This window comes from Gallus gallus, chromosome 7, assembly GCF_016699485.2.
Source record: "Gallus gallus isolate bGalGal1 chromosome 7, bGalGal1.mat.broiler.GRCg7b, whole genome shotgun sequence".
NCBI lineage: Eukaryota > Metazoa > Chordata > Aves > Galliformes > Phasianidae > Gallus > Gallus gallus.
In genome coordinates this window covers 30883231-30903967 of record NC_052538.1, presented here as the reverse complement: position 1 = coordinate 30903967, position 20737 = coordinate 30883231, and the positions used below count along the sequence as shown (strand labels likewise).

Below are 20737 nucleotides of genomic sequence, written 5' to 3'. Positions count from 1 at the left end.
ATCTTGCCTGTTCCTGTATCCTCGTGCACCATCCTGAGATAAACAACGTTCAGCAAATAAACAACATGCTTGTCTTCACCTGCACCATTGCAGTTAAGGGTGAAAATGTGTTATTGAGTTTAATGGATAAATCCATTAAATATTTTCAAGCTAAATGTGCATGTTTGTTGGAAACAAAATGCTAACTGATTGCAGTAAAGAGCCTTTTATGTTCCATATAAACATAACTCAGCTCCCCTGGAGGAGCACAAAGAAGAAATGGGAACTGGAAGAAGAAGGATCTGGGAAAGCAGTGCCAGCTCAGGATCTGTGGCTCTCCACTGTTACACCAGTGCAAGCAGGAGCAGGAGCAGGCCCTGGCTTCTCTCCCACGCTCTTCAAGCAGGGCCCAGGCTGGGGGGGGGTTGCCCATCTTTTCTTCTGAATGCATTTAAGCCAGGCATTTCCTTAAAGTACACATCACTAGCGCCAATTAAACAACTGGATCTTTCTTTTTGTTCCATTAGAAATTTCTTTTTCTTTTATTTTGACTTCTAAAGGCCCAGCTTCTGAAGCACAATACTGTGCATGGAATAAAGCAAGCTGTTTGCGAGGCTGAGCTCTGAAATTATAAACAACTTCTGATTTTATAGGCAAGGAATTCTCTTCAGAGGAATTTACACCCCTCTGTCTTTAAAGTGGAGACAAAATGGACTTTCCATCATGCACTGAGCTCAAAGCTCTTACTGTCCTTTCTCTTCTAAAAACTTTTTTTTTTTTCTTTCTTTCTCCAGAATAACCACATCCTTTTCCAGGGAGAAGCAGGAAAAACAGCCAGAAGTGAAGGAAAGATGGAGCCAAGGTGGATGCTCCGTGCTGCTGACATCATGAGCAGAGCTGCCCCAGCCCTGGGGACGTCCCTCTGCCCTCAGCACCGCAGCAGCAGCGTGGGCTTTGCTGGTTCTCCTGGCCCTTTTCTTCCTTACCCAGGAAAACAGCTCAGGCCGTGGCTCAGAAAGAGCCTCTCGTTGCCTCCCAATTAATTGCGCAGCCGAGTCTGTGCTCTTTGATGTCACTGCTGTGAGCGCTGATAAAATTTGAGGAGCTTTAGAGCATGGAAGTTGCCGCAGACAGTTTTTCTTGTTGCTTGTGTGTCAATACCCTATCGAGTCAGCAATTATCCTAAACACTTACTGCAAGCCAATGCAAAATAAAGGAAAATTTTCTCAGTAATCATTTTTTATAAGACTCTTCCACTGCATCCCGCTCCCCATGCAAATTCATGTGTGCTTGCTGGCTCTTATAGAATTCTTGGAATTACTGTGCAGAAATGTTCTTACAGCCAGACACTCCAAAAACTTCAGCATTTGGACAGGAAGGACACGTCCATCCACAGACACCTATGACCACACAGCGCCCAGCACCACCAGCAGAATCTGCCATTCTGCACGATACTGCATCCTCTGACATTTGCAACAGCATGGCTCTGCAACACGATGGAAAAAAGGTTCTGCATTTACAAATGCCACAGGAGTGAAGATGAAGCAAGCAAGCACTGGCACCCAGCTGTTGGAACCAACAGCACCACGGAGCAGGGGGCGGGGGCCAGGATTAGCATGCTGCTCACACGCTCACCGCCTTCTCTAATCACAATGCAGGCATTATCAGCGAGCGGCGAATCTTTGTATTATTTCCAAGTTTCCCCTATTGTCAGTCATTGTGACAAAGCGCAGGACGATCTGACACAATGATGAATCACTCCCGACATTGAGTTTTCACGGGGCTGTCAGGCGATCTCAGTAGGCTGCATCACCTGGAAATGCCACAGGATTCAAACACAAGAACAAAAGCAGAGTTTGGGATCAACTCCGCTGACTCGGGATATGAGCAGGGGAGTTGGAGGGCTGACTCGGGGTCTTCTCATCCACACATCTCTGTGTTCTTCCGGCGTGAATGAAACCGCAGGGCTTATTAAAACATCCAGCATGCAAATAGGAGGATAGGTTGCTTAGGTTTTTAAATTAAATTCCTGCATGAATGGATTCACACTGTGCTCACTTATTACAGTACTCTGTCCAAGATGCAGCTCCTATCAGATCATAGGGTGTTTTATCCTGACATTTTGGGCTGTATATGCAAAAATGAGCTTCTTTCCATTCCTTTTTCCTGCCTGGCAAAAATATCTCACAGGCTTTTCATCCTCTATAAAGCTGGTAAGATGGAACAGTGCCGGCAACTGAATGATGTATAGTCAAATGCAAACATGCATGTTTAAGTACATGCCTTGCCTTCTTGCGTGTTTGCTTGTTGGTGCTATTGTAAGTCCAGCCCAGAAGAACATTGCTCTCTCCCACATTATTATTCACAAAGGCAGCTTTCTGAGTTATTTCTGTTCCTGCACAATATTCATGATAGCAATTTGATACCTTAGCAGTTTCAAGGTTATCAAGTGATTGAAAATCCTACTGCTTACTTCAAGGTGTAACATATAAACTCTACTGCCATCCATTCTAGCAATATAATAGTTTTTCTTAATGCCTTTCATGAACCGCTGATTTAAAGTGTAAGCGAACTTCAGAAAGGGCTTATCAGACCCAGACTCCATCGGTGCTGTTTGCAGTGGAGTGCGGTCCCTTGAGTTTGTATCGCTGTGTGTTGCACTTGAGCAAGCAATATTTAATCTCCTTCCAAGATATCGATACATCAGCTCCAGAATGAGGACATTAAACTACAGTCATAATGAGAAATAAAGAAGTGGTTATTCAGCTCGTGTGCCGAAAAGCCAGCACTCCTACAAGGATGAATCTGCAGTGAGAACTGCAGGTTGTAGATCGTGGCACTCAACTTTGTGCCAAAGAGCCATTGGATCCAGCAGCACTGGTAACGATGAACAGATCGCTACATGCTTAGTGAAGGCACTGAAGAAAAGGCTATCATTTCTCAACCTGTTTTGGAGGCTCCCAGCCACCCACCCAAGTTTGGCCTTGGATGCAGTTTGGATGGTTTGTGATCAGCGGATGGTGTTGCTTGATGGAGTTTACATGGCAGCATCAGCTTAAGTAACAGATGTTCATGCCACTAAGGTGCTATGTTCCTGCTTTTTATATAGAGAGAAATTGCTTTTCGAAGAGTTTTTATTGTCTTTATGCAAATTAAAAGACAAAATTCCTCTCCTTAAAGGATCCTCATTATAACAAGAATCTTAAATAATCATAAATACATACACAGCCCCATAAAATCTTTTGCTCTTTGGATTTCAAGGAAGTTCCTTCTGCACTGTCAATTGTGCATGAAATTAGTTCTTATTTCAACTACCAGTATGAAGACACTTGCTTTCATTCAGCAAAGCCCCACTGGATTTCTAAACAAATAGTGCAGAATAGTTGTTTGTGCCAAAGTATTTCAAGGAGGAAATTTTGCATTCTGTTTTTCACGCAGTGCTGAAGAGGAAGATAGAGCTCTGTACTTATTCCCTAGAAGCCTAGTGAAAGGAATATATATGCTTTTTATCTTTCCTTTGCCAGCTTTCTTTAGTAGACAAGTGCGTGATGTCTTTACGGATGCATTTTTTTTTTTTAACCAGGGATTGAAAACTGTGAAGAAATCATACCCAGAAAATGACACCCAGAGATGCCAGCTTGCTCAGGACCAAACATTAAGATAACCAAGTCCTTGCATTCTTGGTTCACCTCAAATAACTTTGTGTCAGATGTGACTTGAGTCCCCCCACAGCAATAGACTCCCCATCCATTTTGATTATTTCCAGGGGCAAAGAAGGAAGAACTTCCTCATTTACTTACATATGAATGAAGTCAGCATTCCATAGTATGGCACCATCAGGAAGGACAAAAAGAAGAGCTGGTAAGGGGATGCTTGGTCCCCAGCAAGGTGATACCAGACCCTGAGACAGGTGAGACTGCAGTGCAGCAGGATTCCTGGAGATTTTCTCCTACAGGCTACTTATTGTGGGACAGCAGCCTCTGAGCTAGACAGAGCGAGCAATCCCTCATGAGGAAGGAAACAAAGATATGCTAAAACCAGCCTAGGACATCTACCAGCCACTCTCAGGCCCTTTGCAGAAAAAAGGTGTGCATTTCAATCAGCATTTAAAAACACCTGCCCATCACCTCCCCCCAATTCAGAACAAATTGTCCCCAGCTGCCACTTGCAAAGACCATTTGGGTATCTTCATTTCTTCAGCTCTTCTCTCCTTTTGTGTGGGCTTAACCACTGTTAAAGCTGTGAGGAGCCTGAGAGAAATGGCTGAGATCTCTTGGAATGGGAAGCTTCATGTCTGGTCTCATCATGTGCTGGTTTTGTCCTTTTGGAATATGCTGCACTGAGGGAAAATAAATAAAAAGAGAAAGTAAGGGTAGCAGAAATGTGACTCCCCACCAGTGGGTTGTGATGCTTTAGGAGACAGAAGGCAAAGTCTGCTCAGTGTTTCTATGGGCAAACCTTATTTTAAAAAGGCGTTTCTGATGTGACCTTTTCTTAACAATATTTCTTCGTATATCTGCCTGGTAGTGCGAGCAAAGAGGAGGTGGATGTGCATTGTATTATTAACCTGGTGGCAACAGCATTAATAACATAGAAGAGTGCTTTATTCTACTGCTAGCACTTGCATCTGTTTCACAAACATTACCAAGATAATCACATTCTTCCTGCATCTGCTTTGCTTTAGCTCACACAGATAATTCAAGGGTAATGCACCTTGTCTAAGCTAATTTTAAAAACATGCCTCAAACACAACAAAAAGTGCTTGGTGGGTATTTTGTCTGAATGCACTACATCAAAATAACCAAGTAAGCTGTAAATATTTTGAATAAGCTTGGTCAAAAGTCGGCATTTGTCCAGCCATGTTTCTGACTTGCAAGTTTTGAGATTTAGCCCTGTGGGTCCAAGTTGCTAAGGTCAGTGATGCAGACATCAGTTCCTGAAAGGCAGATTCATATAGAGAATATTTGAAAATGATGATAAATTAGGCAAAATTAATAAGCATAGTAAATGTTGTACTTAATAAAAGTGGAATGTTGTTCACTGTAAATCAACAACAGGTCACATCCCTGAAGAAAGCTTTGAATCCTTGCTGAATCTGTGCTTGTTGCACACCAGATATATCAAGTCCTGGTTTGTCTTTGGATGATTAAGAACCACTATTATCAACAGCTCCTGTGAGGTATTGTGGTCATGCAATGATCTGAGGTGTCAGAAGCTTGAAATGACTCCATTAGAGCTAGGAATGAAGAGAATTTATGAAGGCATCATTAGCATTTTCTTTCCAAACTACATGCAAATTTCCTTGCAGGAACATATGCTGCAGTTGCAGCTAAGAGGAGTCTTCTCCTCAACACTGGCTATGGCCTGTCATCTTCCAGAAACTGTGCCATATGGTCCAGATAGCTCGTATCACACTGAGCATCATTCCATTCATAAGTTTGACTTGTCATCATAACAGTCAGTTTTAAATGCTACTTCTCCCAGTAATTAGTATTATAATTGCAGTATTATTTCAGCATTAAAATAAAAAAAATTAACATCATTCACATTTGTGTTATTCACCAATCAGATTTGATTAGAAAAGTTTAGCTTGCATTTGATTGATGTCATATTGAAGTGCCCACTAACATAAAAGATCAAAGAAACCTGGATTTTACAACCAAACCTTGAATTTCTACAGCCAGGAAAATCCCTCCTAAAATAAAACCAACCTGTGTGTAGCAGTCCAATATTTGTGCATTTGGAAATTCAAGATTTCCAAATAGCAGGCGATTTTTCTTCATCCTTCAGTGCTACCATTTGCCCAGAGAGGCGGTGGGTGCCCCATAATGGAGACACTCAAAGTTGGGCTGAATGGGGCTCTGAGCACCTGACTGAGCTGTAGATGTCCCCATTCATTGCAGGGGGGCTGGACCTGTTGACCTTTAAGGGTCCCTTCCGACTCAAATAGTATTCAAATTGTATTCAGATGTTGACTAAATCATGCCTGGGACTGCTGGTGCTGTAAGTGGGAACTGGCCAGCAGGTCCAAGGAGGGAAAGGCTGAGTCCTCTGGCAACTTGTAGGAGAGAGATTTTAAAACGCCTTGTTGAAACATGCACAGAAAAACACTGCCCTGTCATTGGGGATAATAGGCAACAAATTGATACAGTCATTAGGGAACTGAAAATGAGAACTACAGGAAACAGCAATTAAGCAATTTCAAGCCTAAATCATAACAGCACAAGAGAAACTCCCCAGATGCCTTTGCAGCCTTTCAAATAATCACTGGGTAAGTTTTGCCAGGAAAAAAAAAAGAAAAAGAAAAAAATGGAAAAAAAGAGCAAAATCAATGAGAATATTCAGGAAAATACAGGACTGCAAAATCAAATTAGGTGAGGGGAAATTCCCAATGGAGAGGAAAGGAAAGGATATACGAGGGCTACATGGTCCCCACGCACCATGTGGCTGCAGCCCCATCCCCAGCCATGCCCAGTGCCCACCCAGGGACCTCCTCATTTCAGGCATTCTCTCTGCCTGGTGATGAAGACATACTGGGGTCTAGTAGGCATGGTATTACCTGTGGTTACTTTGGTGATGACCTGAGCAGATGCCACAGCGTTGTTCTGTTTATCGACTCCATGATTCAAGACCATGGTGCGGAGAAGGGGCTGGGCAACCCTTCATCTTTAATGGTGTATGCAGAATCTAATCCTAACTGTACGAAGTCCCAAATCTTAACTGCAGGTAGTGCAATCAGCTGAATATCTACTTCTCTCCATTTGCATGATTAATTGACGTCTTGTTAACTGCTCTTTAGGGACACCACAAATCAGCACAGTACAAAATAAACACATAGCAACAGAGAAGAGGGCACGTAATTGTGAATTATCCTAGGAACAAAATGGGGTTTTAAAACCCATTTCAAGAGTCAGTTCATGCAGCCTGCAAGGTGAGCTGGAAGATAGAAGGAGATAGAAGGAGATAGAACTTGGTGAAGAGGAGGCAGCCCTGGCGGGTTCCCGTGCATTCTGTCTGGCCAGTGATCTGAAGAGCTTTGGATCTGTAGGAACCGTGTTGGGAAGAGGATTGTGGCAGAGGCAATGACTGCAGCTCCTCCTGGTATGGGTAGGATTTGCTCAGCAGTGCACGGGGAGCTACAACCATGCAGCTCCCTGTACACACCTTCTGTCCTGCCTGGCCCAACGCAGTGATGACAGCAGGCTTTTTTCCTCCCTGTTGCAGCCTGGCAGCTCTGGTGGGAATTGTGGTCATTTTCTTTGCATGTATGGCAGAGTAATTTGTTTTCTTTCCTGTGTATTTCGTATTGCAGCAGCAGAATGGACGACTGATCAAGGGAGAAAGAGAGAGAGCTACAGCAGTATTTTTCCATTTTATTTATGGTGACACCGTGTAGCAAAATATAAAAATAGATCTCAGCACTGACAGCTTTGCTGCCTCCTGCTGTTGGGATGGCACAGGGAGCTCCATCTCTGCATGGGATGGGCAAAGGCCTGGGCCTGGCATGGGGCAGCTCTTGGGAGAGCAGAGGTGAGAGCAGAATAGCCCACAATTTATGGCTTATTTCTACCCGAGGAGAAGGCTCAAGCTAAATATTGCTGTCCTGGTACAGAATTTAAAGTCACAGACAGATTCTGTGAATGGTGAGGGAGAAGAAAGGGAACTGGAGATTCAGCAAAATCCCCCCAAAGAACAATGTGAGCGATATTATAGCTGAAAACGGAAATATTCAGCTTCTGTTGCACCTTGTCCTGAACAGAATAATAGAATCATGGAATGGCTTGGATTGGAAGAGACCTTAAAGATTAACCACTTCCACCCCTGCCATGGGCTGGTTGCCCCCCACCAGCTCAGGCTGCCCAAGGCCCATCCAACTTGGCCTTGATCACCTCCAGGAATGGGGCACCCACACAGCACCCTATTTACATGAGAGGTGAGCAACGAATCATGGTTTTTAATCAGAAAACGTGCTGAAGGAGATGAGGGACGTTTCAAAACCGATGGCCAGTAGGAACAATGGTATTTAACCATAAGGATTTATGTTTTCTCTTGCACACACTGGTGGAAGCAGCCTTGACGCCCATTTCCATTAACACTGCAGATGTGAGGCATGCCATGCCACACTTGGCTTAACTTCAGATGTCCTCGAGGGACTGCACAGGGGAGCGACTTTGATGGATCGCGGCTGCTCTTGAAACTGAGCTGGGAGAGATTAGTGTGTCTCAGGCAGAGAGGCTCTTCTCACGTGTTCTGGGTTTTTTTTTTTTTTTTTTTTGTTCTGATGAGATAATTTTTCTAATTAACCTCGATAACATTTCCAGACACACAGGCCTATCTCATGTAGAGGGAAATACATTTTCAAATGGACATTTCTCCCTTGCCCGTGTTTGCTTGTACTGACTGCTGAGTTTTAACACCTTGGCTGCCAAGTGGTAGAGAGGTGCCATTCATTGAGTCCTAAAGATATTTATCGTGATGGTTCACAAAATAATTTGCAAATAATTTAGGCTTGGTACCATGTACCTGTTTTTTTTTTTTTGCTCACCAGGTAATGCAGTTTTGAGAATGTATTACACTTTTCCAGAATACTTTGGAGAGGAGCTTTGTTTCATTTTGTTTGATTTGGAAGCACACAGTCTTTCTACCTTGTCAGCCTTTGCCATAACTTTTAAAGGACACAGGCAGAGAAAGAACAGATGGAAATCATGATTGCTTACTTTGAACATTGCAAGAAATGCACAATGCCTATAAGGTCTCATCCAACTTAACGGGAGGACTATCAATCTCCTGTACTTATATTGCCTCTGTTACCATAGGATCAGAGCACCTCAGCAACTTTCAGGGATTCATCGTCAGGACTAAGTGAGTTGGGGAAGTGTATTTTTCCCCATTTAATTGAGGCAGAGAAGTAATTTTTGTGCTCTACAAGCTCACACACAGAGATGGAGCAGAGATCTGAACCTGGGTGTTCCAAGTCCATTCATTGCCCTGATGGCAAGCAAACCCCACATGCTGATTGGGCGTGTTCTGGATCCAGCCCACCCCAACAGGCATATGTGGCTTCACATTCCAAACATATCAAGCTATATGGCACCAAGCACCTTAAGCACTAAGTGTAATGATCAAGTGAGCTGTAAGATCCATCTAGCCATTTTACATGTTTCAGCATATCCAAAGTCGGCTCTGAGGAAGCTGATCTCAGGAAATTACAAAGGCTTATAAGAACCACACCAAAATCCACGTGATTTTTCTACAGCTCAGTAAAGTAGCTTTGCCCCTCTCAGACGAAATGCATGCTAATTACTGAATGGGATATGAAGGAAAAAACATTGACGAAGAGCCTTTACTACCTGTAAATAAAATGACCTGTGCAACGGTCAGCCTGCATCAAATCAAGTGTCATGAGCATCCCTGGGAGTGGTTGCTTCTGAAACAAGAGGAAAAAGCATTGGGCCTGAAAATAAATGCAATATTTTAAACAATATGTAGGATGGAAACTGAGATTTTGGAAGTAAGAGCTTGGGTGATTGTTTTGATTTTTGAAGGAATAAAACTGGGAATAATACATGGAACACTCATAAAACATCTATCTATAAATCTATTATGCATACAGTAATGGAGGGCAATTTGGGGTCATTTTGAGTGATATATTTATAACAATAACATAGATATTCACTTGAAGTAGTTGTGTACTGCATCCAGTGCACGTGTCATTTCCAGGAACTAATAAAGATGGTGTGAAGGGCTTAGCTATGGGGATTGAAATAGTAAGGAGAATTCAGAAAACATAGTTAAAGAACTTAAAAAGAACATCTGAGAAGATGAACCTTTTGATAGGATTTAAACTGCCTATGGGATTCAAGAGCTTTAATCAACAAAAGCAGCTTATTCCATCAACATCGTGAGCAAGAGCGGAAAAGGCATCATCAGAGAAGAGGGCTGTAGAAAACAATTTCTTTGGTTTAAAAGAAAGTGTTTGCAGAAATCTGAGAGCCCTCCTTTTGTCTGATGACCATCTGGATGGTTTTTGCCTTGGAAAGCCTGTCCTGAACTTGAAGCAAACAAACATTTGTTCACATGGCAGGAAAGAAAAGATTGAAGCAATGTGCCAGAACTAGAAAAGCCGCTCATGCATATCAGTAATGTTTACCTAGAGCAAGAAAAATGTGCTTTTCATTTCTGGGACATTATCTTTAGTCCTCTTGCAAAGGTCTGCTTGACCACTCTGCAGTGCATAAAGGTGGGGGAAAGATATTTAATTTTTTCCATATGCATTTCTGATTTCTGTAACATACATTTCCATTCAGGATCTGTTACCAGAAGACCCTGGAGAGGTCTGAGGTCTTTAATTTTTATGCTCCTTGATGAGGTTTTAGCCCCCATTCAAGCAATTGGCACAGCCAATCCTTAGGGGAGTGGTGCCCCCAGCCCAGCACCCATGACAGTTGCTGGCATGCTCTGCAGGACTGGCACACAGCAAGGTGATGGGGCAGATGGCTCTTCTGCACAGGGCCGGGTGGCCAGAGCCCGAGCCTAGCCATTTCTAGCAGCTGCTGCCACAATGATGGACCCAAACCATCAGCTGGTACTGGCCCTATCCAAGGCCTATAAAGAGGGATGGATGGTAAACTCTGTAATGGGGAGGAAGAGTGCAAAGAGGCAGAAGTGTTTATTTGCCTTTTGGCTGTATGGTTGGCTTTGGGTGGCACTGTTTTGGATGGACCCTGGACAGCTCTGTCCCTGTGCTGCAGTTTATACTCCCAAATGAGCTGGCAGGTCAGGAGCTGGTTGTTTCCCATGTCAAGCTATTCAGCATCACTGGCTGTTTCTTTACTAAATGAAATCTCTCATGCCCTGCATCAAATAAAATGAGTGACTGCTAAGAATATGTACATCAAACTAATCTTGAGCAACTAATCTTGGTGCTCTGTGGCATTCCCAACTGCCAGATTTTAGTAGTACTCTGGACCCACTTCATCCCATGCACAAAGGTGGGAGAAACGCTCTATTTCTTATTTCTTCCTTTCACAGCCTTGAAAAAGGTCTAAGTAACTGCCATGGTTTTCTAAAATGTCACCTAACGTCATCTCAGAGGTTTATAATTTGCTAATACAAGAGCTTTGGGTTAGTGCATTTATAAGAATCCACATTTATGGTCAAAGGTTGGAATATTTAGGAAGGGGCCGTCCTCCACAGAGGACACAGACAAACTACCTGCATGGTCAGTTCAGCTGTGCGCTACCATTGCTCCAGCAAAAAGAGAAAAGCATTCCCTGATGAGCACCAAGTGGTTCAAGACTACTTTGTTACTGCACTTTTGGACAGTGTAATATGCATTTTTTTTTCCAGTACAGCTATACCTAAAGTTCAGGATGAAACCCCTCCTTCTTGAAGACAGTATTAGTTTTAATTTTATTTTTAAAATCACCTTGAAGCCAACTACAAAGTTCTCAGAGTTAAAATGAATGGCGAAGACTTAAAAGAAAGTGTATGCATTAAAATGCTTTAAATTCCAGTAAAACCTCCCCGAAATTTTTAGAGCAGATTGAGGACACCTATGCAGACACACATTACCTTCCTGCCAGTGCTGCGGAGTCTGAGAGCTGAGTTATTAGGAGAGCTCTTTTGCTGGATTTCAGACAAATCACTTTAATGTGCCAAAATTGATTTGGCATGAAATCATCAATAGCATCCAGAATACTAATTGCATTAAAGGCTGAGGCCAGGGCTGTCAGATCTGCTTGGCTGAAGTTGGGCTCATAAATTAGTAGTTGGGCCTCCAAATGAAAGCCTTCAGCCTCCAGCTGTGCCACATCCACTGATGTGGCTGGAGGGGCTCCAGGAGTTGACCCAGCAGTGCAAGCGCTCCCAGGGATACTGGGGCAAGACAAAGCGTTTGTTTTATGGCTTTGCTTTTCAGCTTCAATATCTATGTACTGGCTTCAGATGCTCTGAGTAAGCACTCCAGGTAGTGGTCCAATGACTGTAGTTGTGAGGTTTTCTTTTTAAACAAATGGACTTGGATCTGGACTCTGAACCCTATCTTTTTATTTTCACTCATTGAAAATACACAGTCTGTGCACTAAGCAGGTACAGAGCTTCTCTCAGCCTCCCTTTCAACTCCCATCATGGCCTTGGGTGAAACTTCTCTCTGCCTCTCCTTTCTCATTTGTAAGACAGCAGTGATGATGCTCATCTTCAACACATGCTGTGAACATCCCTGATTGTATTCAGCTGCTTCCCCTGGCATACAGATTTACAGTAGGGGCTTTGGTATGAAGGTATGGATAAATTTGCTTCTTCTGCATAGCTGTATTTATAAAACACTGTGGAATTTAAGAGCATGAAACAGCATTTGGACTGGGTCTTTAGGCAAAAGATGTACATATGCTGTCTCTAACATTTAGGAACAAGAGCTTTGGGTGGCACAAATCTGCTTTAACTTCAATTGGAGGGAATTTCCTTTGGAGAGACGTATTGATTCAGCTCAGCTAAAGTCCAGGCCCCTGCCTTTTCAGCAGCAACATTTCCTAAAATGATTGGGAAAAGTAGAGTCTGGGAGGAGATCTGCAGCCAAGCAACAACTCAAGGGAACTAAAACTGTCTTAGCTGATTAACAGAAATGAAAGCTGCTCAGAAACAAATCTGAGCATGAATTTGGAGCACAAGAATTAATTGAGAGAAGGAGATTCTCTTTGTACTTCTTTTAGTAGGTCAGACAGTTTATCCACCAAGATGCCTTTGAAGCTTCCAGCAAAAAAGGCATCACTGGGAAGATGAAACAAGCCAGTGAGTAAAGTCAACTGCTTGTCCTAAAACCCATGATTCCAACCAAATTACTTGCACAGTGCATAACACAAGCCTAAGCCAAAGACGCTCCATTAGCCTTCCCAAAAAGAGAATAGGAAAGCAGTTATGTGTGGGAAGCAGGGAGCTGAAGGTAACATGTAGACTTTATCAGTACTAAAAGAGGGATGTAATGCTGGAAAGTTGAATTTCTGCTTCATTCACTCAGTCACATAAAGTGCTTCTGCTTTCAGTGCAGAAAACACCCAAGGAATGAATGCAAACATGGCAAATCCCCTCCCTTCCTGATGGCATTCAGTTAATGGCGGTGTGGGCAGGTGAAAGACATGGTAACAGCATAGTAACTTCGTAGATGGATATTAATGTAACCATGAAGTCGGTGGGTACTGACAGTAGAAAAAAAATCTCAGATTTTAAACTTGTCTGGTTTTAATGCAAAAAAAAAAAAAAAAAGACAACATAGGATACAGAAGTAAAATAGGTGTTAAGATATCACCATCTTGTTCTTCCTCATCAGAGAGGAATTGTGGTCTGATCATGCCATCCTCTGCCTCCAGCATACACCCCTGAACCAACGGGGTCACAGATCCTTTGCTGAGAATGAACAAGGTGCAAGAACAGAGGAAAAGATAATAGTTGCAGCATCTGACAAGTTTGGGGGGAGTAAATTGTGAAAGCAATACTTTCTTAGACCAGATTTTCCCATACCTATAGCTCCAAAATCAATAAAAGAGGCATTCTGTCACGATGCTGTATTATGTTGTATTTATTATTTTTTCCAGCCTAAAGTGCTTTGTGTGCAAGATTAAAAAGCTGCAAGTCTCAGGCCATCTGGCCAACCAAATGGATTTAGTGCACAGGATCACTGCCAGATGTATGCCAGTTGTAAGTTTAATTTTTGAACATACAAAGTGCCTGGGGCTCTGTGTCTGTTATTCAGAGGAAATCATGTTCCAGTTTTCTAAATGAATCTAGATACAGTTGGATTCTAGGTGTAGAGGCTTTTCTCCTTCACGTGGCTTAAGGGCACATTCTTTTCTTTTCATAAAGAAAAATGATTGCAGTTGTATTTTCCATATATCTGATATGTTACATATGTTTGATCACATCTGTCTGACCCTATGGAACAGGAGGAAACATAGTAAGTTTTCTTTAAAGTTGTTGAATTGAAAGGTAAAATTTCACAGAGCCCTTCAGATGAATAGGCACTTATATTTATGATCAACTTGGAGAATAAATGTTTTTCAAGTATATAATAATTTTAATATTTTAAAAAGTGATATTTAATTGATTTGATTTATTTTAAGTGAGGAGCTAATGGAAAACTAGAAGTATTTTTAGCTTAAAAACCATTAATAAGGAAAAAGTTCATTTAATTTTCAATTAATCCAACATATCTGAGACAGATATTGTGAAAGCCAGTAGAGTTACAAGCACAGATAGCTCTGGGCACTGCCAACAGGCCTGGAGGCTTATGCTCACAACGCACCAGCTGAAATCAAGAGTAGAGCAGGATTTCAGTGACTGAAAACAACAATCTGTGGGTTTGACACTCCTGAAAACAGCTCTAATGCCAAAACCAAACTCCCGTCTTCCAAAAGAGGGCTACACTGACTGTGAAATCAGCAGGCATAATTGCACACTTCCTCCTGGAGATGCATGAGAAATTTCAGTTCACAGCTCAACTGATTACCCACTAGAAAGGACAAAGGACACTGTGGAAAGGACACTGTGCATTTTTGGGTGTGCCTTTCCATTGAAGAGCCAATAAAAGAAAGGCTGTCCCTGTAATTTGGAATTTATTGTACTCCTGGAAGTCATTTTCTCTTTGATATAAGCCATTTTCTCTACTTCAAACTTGCTCGGGGGTGGGAGTCAGGGAAAACTAAACAAATAGTAGATTTCATAAAGGAACAGCAAATTGAGCAAAAGGAGGATTATGAAGACTAAATCTTTTGTTCAAAGAGTGATTAAAAAGCATTAAGTTGGATGAAGTCAATCGAGAGCTTAGCTGTACGAACCCTCTGCCCTGTTTTTCTTCCTTTTAGTTTTACACATATTAAGAAATGAAAAGAGTGAGAGAGACCTCACTAGGACTGCACAGACTGGGGCTTTTCAGAAAGAATACTTGAGCAAAGTCAGTTGGATGTAAATTGTGTATCATGCTTTACAGGCAGCGTGATTTATCCTGGATGGCTGTGTCCAAGAGCAGCAAGAGTGAGCTGAGTGCTCTCTTCCTATGGAATGGTTGAGCTGTTCACACACAGAAGCACACCCCATGGCGATTCCTCCAGGCACTGAAACTTGGGATATTTGTGGCCTTTGCTCCTCATGGCTTATGGAAAATTGTTCACTTGCCCAAGAGCAAATATAGCTGCAGTTCACTGCTGATGTAGGGAAGGATCAGGGCTATCAATATTTCCTTTGCATCAGAATGTATTTTTCCAGATTAGATCTGCACACAATGAAGGCATCCAGTTCTTGGATGACGTTCCTCTTAAGAAGATCTATGTTCAGAACAGTATAGCTTACTTGCAGGAAACAGCAATAGCATGAAACAGGAGTTAGCAATGGACGCTGCACCAGAGCCATGCACGTATATCGAGAGAGGCTAAAAAACAACAAATAGCTGCATTTCTACACTCTGCTTTTGTATAGCACTTGACAAGCTCTGGGGCCTTTTTCCATGCTGCATTTAAAGAGATCCAGGACAAGGAATAGAGTACAGCTGCAAATAGAAGTTGATTTTATTTTCTCTCCCCACAGCTTTCCTGTATTTAGGAACTTAATTGTCATCTTCTCTTTAGACTGTAGGTTTAAATACATTGCTAATTTAATTTAAGCTAATTGTCAATGTTATACCATCTGTCTCCAACCACTTCCCATCATACTCTTTGGTCTGCAGTTTTTCTTACCCTTCCAGTTGATCCTGGTAATGTTTTCCTTCCTTGAAAAGTTTTTGTTTCTTGTCTTTGCCATTTCATTGTGTTTTTCAATATGTGATTTAGTGAAAATAGGGATTTGAGGGTAACAAGTGATTTCCTTCTGACCCATAGCAAACTAATTAGTAGCCCATTGGCTGAGGCACGTGCCCAGGGCAGAAGGTGCTGAATACCTACTCAGTCTGTCCTTCCCAGAGCACGTGCTTAGCTCTTGCACAATGAGGAGAAGCTCAGCAGTGCAGGACCAGAGTGTCTGACAGCCTTCAGCATCCTTCTTTCCCTTTCACCCCCATATCACAAGCAAACCTGTCAAAATTCATCATTTTTCTAGACCTCCATCTAATAAACTGAAACAACAAAAATAACAAGAAAAAAACCCTTCCAGCCAAGAAAACTGAAAACCCGAGAAAGGACTAGAGTTGGCCAGCTCCACCCATTGGGATGCTGGTATTTATATGGACCTTTTTTCTCCTCTTTCAAGTTCACTGGATTGTTATAGAATTATAATGTCCTCTCAGAATTGCTTTTCCAAGAGGTGATGCTCTATAAATCATGAAAAGTAGACATGGGAAATGTCAAGCTGGTCTCCTGGTCCAGCCATTCGCCAGGAGAAGATTGTTCCCTGCAGAATTTTTCCCAGTACTCTGGGAATAGCAGCACAGAGATGTTTTATCTGCAGCACCGCTTCACACCTATTTATAGTCCTGCAGAACTCAGTGTGGGTATTTAGCTGGGGGGACCTGAATTCACAGCCCTGGTACAGCATATCCCTTTACCCACAGGGCTGCAGCCAAATTTGTCCAGCAATGCCTGACCCCAAAACCACAAGTTTGAAAGCTGATATGCTCTTGCAGCTTTATAATTAAACAAGAAACTGATCTTATCCAACACAATCTCATATTCTGCTCTTCCAGAAGGCAACGCTATTGAACCGACAGCCCCTCAATTACTCCCCTATGAGTAATGGGCATTACAGCAAAATGTTCCTGTGGTTTAAAGCAGTGAAGGAGCATTTCATTACCAGATCCTCTGCCTCTTTGCCAGAAGCTACCGCACAATAAAGTGGAAAGGAGAGATATAGTTTGTGGCATCTGTCAGTGCAAGTAGCCCTCGGTTCAACCTCAGATGTTATAAATATTATATTAGAAGTATTAGCAAGAGCAGATTGGATTGCAGCAGGTCCAGAATGAGAGAGCCCAAAGGCTTGCAATAAAACTGGAAAAATTGAAATGGTTTGGCATAGGTATCTTCTGCTTTGCATCGTGCAAGGAGCAAAGAGAGAAAGGGGGGATCTCTCTGCCTTGATTCAGCTCATGCAGAACATTGTCCAGAAGAGCTGCTATCAGTGCCTTGGCAAAGATCAACTAGTCATTGCCAGAAGGAACAGGGAGCAACTAACACCTTGACGCTGTCCTCCCAAAATCCATTTTGCTGTACTCATTGCTGCTTTGTGCCTTTCCAGTCGTGTTTCTCAGTGGTTAACCAAGTTTACCACTGAATGATAGCTCTGTTGACACCTTGGGCTGAAACTAGGAGCACAGGCCTAACTTGCACAGGCTTTTGGCTGAACCCAGGCACATCAGTGAGAGACAGAGTCTGCAGGAATTCAGGCTTTGAAAGATGAAAAAGTAGTACTAACTCCTCCTGGTCTCACACAGTGAAAGCACAATGCAATGGAAGCGGACAGTAGAGCAGCAAAATTCCATACTGCAGCAAGTAAGGATCCACTCAGATGCAACAGCAGCAGGCACAGAAATAAGAGAAAGAAGCTGCTTACCTTCAGAAGGCCTACAAAGTCCTCAGGTATGCAGGGGGCTCCAAATGAGACGTTCTCACCTTCACTGCCAACCCTTAAATGAGGTCTGGGAAGGAGCAGATCCTGGCTCTAGTCTTTCCAGTCACTCAGGTACATTGCATGCACCTGAGCTCCCCTGGGTTGGCCCTGCCTTCCCACCAGGTGCTCAATCACTGCTTCAAGCTGTGACTTAGCATTTCCACTACAGAGAGCCTTTGGAACTGCCAATTAGTTCTTATGCTCAGCTTCAGACTCTGTGAACTGGTCCAAGGCTCTGCATCTTGGTCCTTTACCTATATTGCAGAGAGAAAATTATTTCTCTAGCCTGAGCTTTTGTGGGAAGGTGAGGAACTTCTGATAGTGGCCATGTGAGTGCCTCAGCTAAATAGGAAAATTAATTACATGCATTGAAATTCAGAGGGAAAAAATAAAGTCAGTGAATATATATCACATTCTTTTCTATTGCTGCAATTGTAGGTGTTACTTGTAAATAAAAATTATTCATCACCAAGTGATGAATCACCAATTTTTATTAGGTTCATGGCGTTACTAAAAAAAAAAAAGAAAGGAAAAGAAATGAACAACCACCACCATTTTTCCTCCAGCAATGAGAAAACAAAGCAGGCAAAAAGCACGGATGAGGTGGGCTTTCCCACACCATTAAATAAACTCTTGGCCGTGCTGTGCACAGGGGATTAGGAAAGACAGCTGCCAGAGATCGGCCTCGCTATATTTCCCTGGAGGCACGGGGAGATTGAGGGAAATTGCAATCATTCCATAACATGTGATTAAGAAATCAAGGCATATAGTTTTTTTCATTTTAAGGATGATTTGCTCTGGACAGGACCACATCAAGGCCAGAGGAGTGGGGAGAAATCATCCGCTCTGATACTTCTGATGCATGGGCCTGCATTGTTTGCTCTACAGCATTTTTACCTCAGCAGAAATGCTCTTATGCTCATTGTTTTGGGAAAGAGACTATTATACAAATAAGTATACATTGAACTGCCCCATGCTGGCTCTCTGGAAGGACTTTCCTCCCATTTCCAGTTGGAAGTAGGTGTAGGTCAGGAGCACAAAATGTCACCTGGAGGCTTTTCTCTGAGAGAATGCACGAGCACAGCTTCAGTAGGTGCTGGGAGAGGCAAGTCAAGGAGCAGCAGTATCGTTTGTTTCCACCTGAGGGTAAAAAGAAATGCGTTCCCTGACCTCAGGTGGATCAGATTCACAGCAGCCAAGCAAGAGGCAGTCAGACATCCCCCACCACTTTGCTGCTGTTCCCCAACTCTGTTGTCGTGCTGCCTTACACCATGCACCAAGGCTGATGCACCAATGCAACGCAGCCCAGGGCAGTACTGGTGTTCCTCGTGCCGTGCATTACGTTACGTACATTCGTTTCCTTCTCTGACTTCTCCTTTCACAATAGGCACTGCAATTTGTGCTTTGGCTCTCTTCCTAATGACTATATTATTAGCTTTATTTTCATCTGCTCTCAGCTGTTTGTTTTGCATAGTTATTTTGGCTGCTCTTCCTGTCACAAATTGAATAGCTGAACCAAGTCCACCAACGCTGCCAGAAGAAGCCCATTGCTCTGTCCGGCCATCATTGCTTTCACCCCACATGCGCTCCCTGCCCACGCCAGCCTCCCAGCCACTGTCCTGCTGCACTTCCCACCCTACATCAGCACAGCAAGGAGCCGGGTGGCCATATGGCCTGGGGCAGCTGAGCCGCATGAGTCTCCATTTATAAACCTAGCCTGCACTTCTGAAGCTGCAGAAGGTGGTTAATATGTTATGTGTCATTTTATGGGCTATTCCAGTCTTAATTACAAAGTCTGACACGGTGCACAGAAGCTGTCCTATCAAATGTGCTCCCTGCGGGAGCAGCAGGCTTTGTCTGTCACTCAAAGTATTTTTCCATCGGCATGCAGGACGTTTGAGCAAAGCAGCTGATGCTCTGCACTGCTCAAGGTGGCTCGTCCTACTGCTTGTCACCAGCGTCCCCTCAGCCGTGTGCCAGCAGTCTTGGTTTTTGGTACAAATAATGGAAATGTGGATTGCAAAGGGGTGGCAGAAGACCTTGAGGCCCTTAATGGGTCTGTGGAGGGGAGGGTTCTCCATGACTTGTTTTCTTTTGCTCTCATGTAAGCTTCAGACCACCTCTCCAGGTCTTTCAACATAACAAGTTGGTACAAGAGAGTATAAGCTAGAAAGGAGTTTTCCAGCACCTTTACCCCAACTTTCGTCCCTGTGGCCAAGCACATATGGAAGCTGCATGGTGGTTTTAGTCTCTAATGACACCAAATCGGCTGGAAGCATTTGCTGGCTTCCACAATCAATTGCAGGGGATCTCCAAGCGAATGACAGAAAGAGAGCTTCCACTAGCTCTAAAAACCTCATCAAGGATAAGAAAAAATGTTACAAACCGCTCTCCACACCAGTAAACATATTAATAACCCTGTTCTCAATCATTTCTCACATCTCCGTGTGAGGCTGCCATTCTGTCACCAGTAAGATCTCGACCTCTATTCCACCCTTCCTTTGCACAGCCACACAAACGTGTGTGTGGTTTGGACTGCAAGCTCAGGACCAGCTGCTGGAAACAGGGTGGGAATATCCAAGGGGCAGAAATCACAGCAGGCAATTCCCTTTCTTATGGGAGCTGGCACGTAGCTGCAGGCTCTGTGTGTGGTACCTTAGCCAAAATGAAGGGTAAGAAGCCCAATATCAGGGTGGGAAGGTGTTCCCCAGGGAAATACAGCTCCATCCATGCCAATGCTTGTGCCAGGCTCCCGTGCTGCTCGGTCAATGAGAACATGCCTGCTGATTTTGATGGGCTGTGTGCCATGTGCCAAGCTTAATGCTGCATGGCATGGCATGCCCTTATTCTGCCCTTGTTCGGAGTGCTGTGTGTTCTGCTAGCTGGAGTCTGGGGGGGTGGAGGGGAAATGCAAGAAAAAAAGTTATTGTTTATGCCTTGAAAAGCCCAGAACTGAGCAAAGTTGTAACAGCCCAGCCTGCCGCTCAGCACAAATCAGGAGGCTGCTTCCAAGTTGTGCAGGTTCGCCCCAGGAATCCAGCTAAGTGCAAGCAAGGCAGGGCTGGTAATGCACAATTTAATCAGTGAATTTGTAGATCTCAAAAGGCGTGCTTAATTTAATATTGTTTCTAATGGCTATTGTCTTCATGCTTGCCTGTTTCCCTGGTGTTTTTCT

The 20737-nt window shown here is 43.2% G+C and overlaps 1 long non-coding RNA gene across 2 annotated transcripts in view; it reads left to right on the top strand.

Moving 5' to 3' along the window:
* Nucleotides 1-20737, top strand: part of LOC112532760 — a 129678-nt gene that overhangs the window by 85798 nt on the left and 23143 nt on the right. The window contains exon 3 of one of the 2 annotated variants that reach the window (XR_005861716.1): nucleotides 774-13526. The exons of the other annotated variant lie outside the window; for it this stretch is intronic. This is a non-coding gene — a long non-coding RNA (uncharacterized LOC112532760). Of the gene's footprint in view, nucleotides 1-773; nucleotides 13527-20737 lie in introns of those variants that run through there. 2 annotated transcript variants of the gene reach the window in all.